This window comes from Homarus americanus, unplaced genomic scaffold, assembly GCF_018991925.1.
Source record: "Homarus americanus isolate GMGI-L3 unplaced genomic scaffold, GMGI_Hamer_2.0 scaffold5708, whole genome shotgun sequence".
In the NCBI taxonomy this organism is placed as follows: domain Eukaryota; kingdom Metazoa; phylum Arthropoda; class Malacostraca; order Decapoda; family Nephropidae; genus Homarus; species Homarus americanus.
Window position 1 is genome coordinate 8,479 of NW_024755036.1, and position 5,912 is coordinate 14,390.

General features: G+C 39.4%; 1 long non-coding RNA gene across 1 annotated transcript; it reads left to right on the plus strand.

The window, feature by feature from the left end:
- Window positions 1-1,825: 1,825 nt before the first annotated feature.
- On the plus strand, window positions 1,826-5,590 carry LOC121856144. Its single transcript, XR_006086910.1, has 2 exons — window positions 1,826-3,116; window positions 5,447-5,590. It is a non-coding gene; the product is annotated as an uncharacterized LOC121856144 (long non-coding RNA).
- The last annotated feature ends 322 nt before the right edge of the window (window positions 5,591-5,912 follow it).

Consider the following 5,912-nt stretch of genomic DNA (forward strand, 5'->3'; position numbering starts at 1 on the left):
CTCCTCTGCTCCTGCCTGGAGGCCCTCGCTCCCGCCGGCGAGCATGGCGACCCACAAGCTGGTCCTCCTCTGAGCACCCTCACCAACCAGCTCTCTCTACTCAACGCTTGTAACCATGCTGCCTTCCCAGCACCAAGCTGCATTGTACATCCAATACAACATGTATACAGAGAGCACATTGTGAGTTTCCTTTCTCCATCCCATTCTGAGTGTGAACCAATATCTAGTACCCCACAGAACTATGGTGCTCTTTTGAAAACCGTGTTATTTAAAAAATAGGTGTTAATTTAATGCTAGTGTTGTTTTAAGAACATGCTAATTAAATCCGTGTAAAGCGAGAGGTGACTATACTGCTCCGAGCCCCCATGTCTGTGACTCATCTGTGAGGGTGTGTAAATTCATAAAATTAGAGAGGTAATTCAAATTTTAAGTTAAAGCAGGGAGTGAAGCTGTTCCATACATTCCCCGCTGCTGGGCGAAGTTTTGCTGGTGGTGGATAAGAAGATATCATTTGGGTCATATGTGCTATGACAATATATTATAATATTTGTTTGTTTTATCTCAAGCATAATTGCTTTTATTGCACTTTTCAATTGAAACGTAAGCATCTTGCATTTGATACATCATATTTTTATGTAAAATAGATGCGCATTCAGTAATACAGTACCTCGTTATTCACAAGCCTGCTTATTCGCAATTTATATTTTAACAGGCATATTCTATACTTAGTACAGTACCTATATTCGCAAAGCATACCTTGCTTATCCGCAAAGCAAATTAGAAAATTGGAAGAAATAATTACAGTATGCTACAGTAAATTTATTTTCAATTTTCAACCTGAAGTGATTGCCTTCAGTGGACCGCTCCCGAAATCCCAGGTAGGGTCGTCCTCTACACTGATGGTTCTGTTGACCCCACTACAGGTAGGGCCGGGGCTGGTGTCTACATCTCCCGTCCTGATGCCCCTGAGCCTATCAAACTGTCTCTCAGAGTTTCTGACGGGGCATCCTCCACTCAGGTGGAACTAATAGCCCTCCTTGCTGCCCTTCTCGCTGAGGAAGAAGCAGATGGTTTCTGCCCCTTGCTTGTCTGCTGCGATTCCAGGTCTGCTCTCGACGGGATCGCATTTGGATCAGGGGAAAATAAGGACCTCATCCTCCGAATACGAGGGTTAACATCCACACTTCAGGATGCAGGCCGTCCTGTGACATTCCTATGGATGCCCAGTCATGTCGGTATCTTGGGGAATGAGGCAGCAGATGGCCTTGCCAAGACTGGCTGCAACAAGGCCACACCTGACTACGTTGTTCCCCGAACACTTTTACAGCTCAGGACCCAAATTCGCCGCAAACAGAGAGAAGCTCGGGAAACAGCCATCCCCCTGGACTCCCCGCCCACCTGGCACAATGTCCTCCGTAAACTTCCTGACCTCTCGTACGTCTATGGGAGAGGGTCTCGTAAAGGGGACGTGATTGCTGCCCGTATCATCATTGGGTATGACTTTGCTTGGGAGATTGGTATCCCGGCATCCCCTGAGCAACGCTCTTGTGCATTATGCAGAAGACCCGACAGCAGCACCCTTATCCACTACCTCCTAAGATGTCTCCACACACAACGCTTCCGTGACGCCTGTTGGACCACCACTCCACGACCCCCTGACGGAGACACGATGATCCTCCCAATACTGGCCAGTTATTTTGTAAAAAACATTGATTATGTGTTAAAGGAATATCCTTCCTTCCTTAGGCTTTAGTAAGCCCCTTTATAATATTTATGCTATATATACTTGTCACACTTGCCAGATGCATCTGGTGTCATTGTACAGGGGTACCTAGTGACAGCACTAGGATCCCGCTTCCTCTATCAAGGAATAAACAATTGAAATTGAAAATTGAACTGCACAGGCTAGCTAGTGCAGCACTCATACTGTATTCCTGTCAGAAGTAGTGCTTGGCAGAGATGCCAGGTACGATGCTGTTACCAGCTTTGGACTTCTGACCCCAGGACTCGGCTGAATATGCTGTAAATGTTGTTCCTCTTTAATGGTCGTTAATTATGCCTGCACATCTCTTCATTTCCGATTTAATGGAATATTTCTGCTGGTTACCGTCATTTAATTTGGTTTATTTTAGGCATGATAAAGGATTAATGTGTGGCTGTGCATTATTGCATTTATAATGTGCTTGGTGGGATTTTTTGGGTGGAGGCCATATGTGTTTTCATAATGGAGTTTTGTTTTCTATGTATGATGATATTTAACCTTTCAGGAGCAAAATAAGGAACATGTGCTGGAGGTGTGTGTCATCTCTGGTGCTTGGTGGCTCAAGCTATGCGAGCAGGCTGCATAGTTAATTGTTTTTGCTGTGTATTCATACACCAGGCCACGTGAAAGAGTTCTCTCTGTCTGCTTTGATCTGTTGCGTTGTGTGGTAGTGTCAATACTGTGTCAAAATGTTTTTTGTAATGCCTCCTACTCATTCACACATTTTATACACACACAATCACAAAGTTTAGCAATTATTAAAATATTTGTGTCGGTGTGTCTTTATAGTAAGTGAATTTTTTACACCCATGGTGAATCAATAACTGAGCAAGAATTATAGTACAGTACTCTATTTTGACCTTAACATGCAGAGGTCAGCTTATCTTGTGTTTTTTCACAGGAAGATTACTAAAAGATGTGGCATCATATGGTATAAACGATATATTTGCTATTTTTTACAGTATAATCACAGTCAAGAGATGTAAGCCTGGATTTGTGCACCATGCAGTGAGTGGTGATATAGATGGCGCGGGTGGCAGCATCACTCCGCTAGTTGCTCCTCCCGGTAAACAACGCCCTGGTCACTCAGGTCGACGCCATTTTGGTTGCACGGAAGTTAATTGTCAAGAGCCTCAAGCGTCCCGTGAACTTATACAGGATACAATATATTCTGGTGATACAGCCCCGTGAATGTATACAGGATACAATATATTCTGGTGATACAGCCCCGTGAATGTATACAGGATACAATATATTCTGGTGATACAGCAGGGAGGTTTTAATCTTTCTGACTCGCCCATGATGTACAGCAACAGTAGAACAGGAGCTGCTGTGCACCGGCCTATTGCACAATGTAAGTCCACTTAACCAAGGTTAATTTAGGGAAGTCATCCAATGAGTATTTCCATTATGGTCCGCGATAAATAGATCCTTAGTCATTAAAATTACCATCCACTTTTGTGTTGCCAAGGTGTAGAAAACGGCTACCACCAAAAGTTGTTTGTTGATTTTGGTATACTAATTGTTTTAAGTATATTAATAGAGATGACAACTTTCTATTATGATTTTAAGTATATTTTTGTTATTTACTCTATCCCGCTCCTCCCGGCGCCATTTTTGTTGTTTATCTCTTGCTAATTCCCTCGTTTCTATAAATAATATTGGTGACTCTTCCACGTATTCCTCCTCGCCATTGCTGACTTATATCAACCTTAAGTTGTTTAACACATAAATTAACACGATAATGCATAGAACCTGACCTAACATACCCAACCTATGGGTATGTTAGGTCAGGTGTTCTCTGCATATTGTCGCTTCCATTTTTGTGTTTAATATGATAGTAAATTTGGTTTGTTAGGTTAAGTTTGGTTGGTCGGGTTAAGTTTGGCTGGTTAGTTTGTTTGGTTTGTTAGGTTAAGTTTGGTTGGTTGATGATTTGTGGCTTTTAGACAGAGTTGTAAAGTAACAAAATAAATGTTACTTGAGTATTGTACTCGAGTAACATTTTTGGGTGTTTACTTTTTAAAAATTACTACTACAGGTTGTACCACTCTATAGTCCGGCATTCTGTGGTCCGGAACGATTTTAGTTTGTCCAATAGGTAGATAGGCAGTTATTTTTTTTTTTTTTTACTAATCTGAATTATTATTATTATTACAGGAGTATTAAATTTTTGCCCCTCAGGCCCCAATGTGGGTCAGTGACCTATGCCCTGGTGGGCTAATCCCCTTAAAAAAAAGCAGCGAGAAATTAAGGTTTGTTTATATCCGGCAGTTCGGTTGCTCTCTCTCTCTCTCTCTCTGCTTGTCTATACAGAGTACAACATTTAACCCTTCAATATATATGAGGCAGTAAATAAGTGTTGCTTTCATATTCTTATGTAGAGTAATGACGATATATTTTCACATGTGCGCACTTACGAGCAGTCTCACTTTTTTTTTTTTTTACCATTAATGGTTAGCTACTTATATTGTTCCATTTATTAACATTAAATAACATTACAGGTACTTCAAGCAACCATATTAATTTTTTACATTAATTTTACTACAGCTAAACTCAGGGTCTTATTTTCTTCAGTTTTATATGTAGAACCAATCAGTTACTGGTTTCGTAAGCTTTAACATAAACAATGCCGGCAGCCGTCTCGTCTCCTCTAATATTCCACGTATTATTAATAAATTGTATTGTTAATTTTGCACACACGTACATTAATTTAATAAAAACAAATTCAGAAACATTAATTAAAATATATATGAACAGTAAATAAGTGTTGCTTTCATATTCTTATGTAAAGTAATGACGATAGGTTTTCACGTGTGCGCATGCGCACTTACATATGCGATCTCTCTTTTTCTTTACCATTATCGTTAGCTACTTCTATTGTTCCATTTATTAACATTAATTAACATTACTTAAAACAACCATATTAATTTTACTACAGCTACAACCAAGGTCTTATTTTCTTCAGTTTTATATGTAGAACCAGTCAGTCACTGGTTTTGTAATCAACGAAAACAATGCTTTGTCATTTCCTCGTGTGTTTTAATATTCTACGTATTATTAATGAATTGTATTGCTCATTTTGCACACAAACATTAATACAATAAAAAAGACATTCAGTAATAAACAATAATGAATCTTTTGTACATAAGAGAAATGACGCTGTTTACACGATTATGCACGTCGTCTGCACGTTGGCGGGCCGTTCAAACCCGTCGAAATTCAAGTTTCCGCCGTCAAAATTTTTATTTATTTATTTTTTTGTGTGTTCCAATAAAATACATTAAGAATTAAAAACTCGCGAAATTTGAGAAGGTACTATACGACATTTAACCCTTCAATATGTCTTCAAAGAGACCATGACGCAGAGAAAGTGGTGCTAGTGCTTCCAGGCATAAGCACAAGTCACTATCTATCCAGGAAAAGGGTGAATTTCCATGGTCCGGCACCGGTCAGGTCCCGACGTTGCCGGACTAGAGAGGTACAACCTGTACTTGGAAATTATAAATAAAATAATTTGTAGAATTTTCTGTGGCCAAAAATACTGTTTTATTTTAAATCCCAGTCAAATAACCTGTGGTTATTAAGCCGGATACTGGTCAAATAACCCCTGCCTATAATATAATAGTTTTACAGTGCAGTGTTGTGTATTATACAGTACATAGTTATTTTTCTTATTTCCAGGAAGTTTCAAGGACCAACAACACATCTCGGTATGACAAGCTAAGACTCAACTAAACAAACTGATGAAACACCTCTGACCTGTGGGACACACTTGTATGTGATGCCATCAACAGCAACTGATGAAACACCTCTGACCTGTGGGAGGTGAGACTTATACAGATATTCTGTTACTTAACATCATGTTATCTAATGCTTGTGTTTATGTACTGTACAGTACTGTAGTATTTAAAACATGAATTACACTGTGCCAGTAAATTATAAATCCTCTTTATACTGTATGCCTTTTCTCAAGAATATCGGCTAACTTTATAATTTAAGCATTTTATCGTTCACTTTCCAGAAAAGAAAACATCCAGTAACAGTATTCCCAATCAAAATTCCTGACCCCTTATCTTGTGTTTGAGTACATGAGGGCATGACATAGATTTTGTTTAAATTTCATACAAAGATGCTCTTTTATATGCTG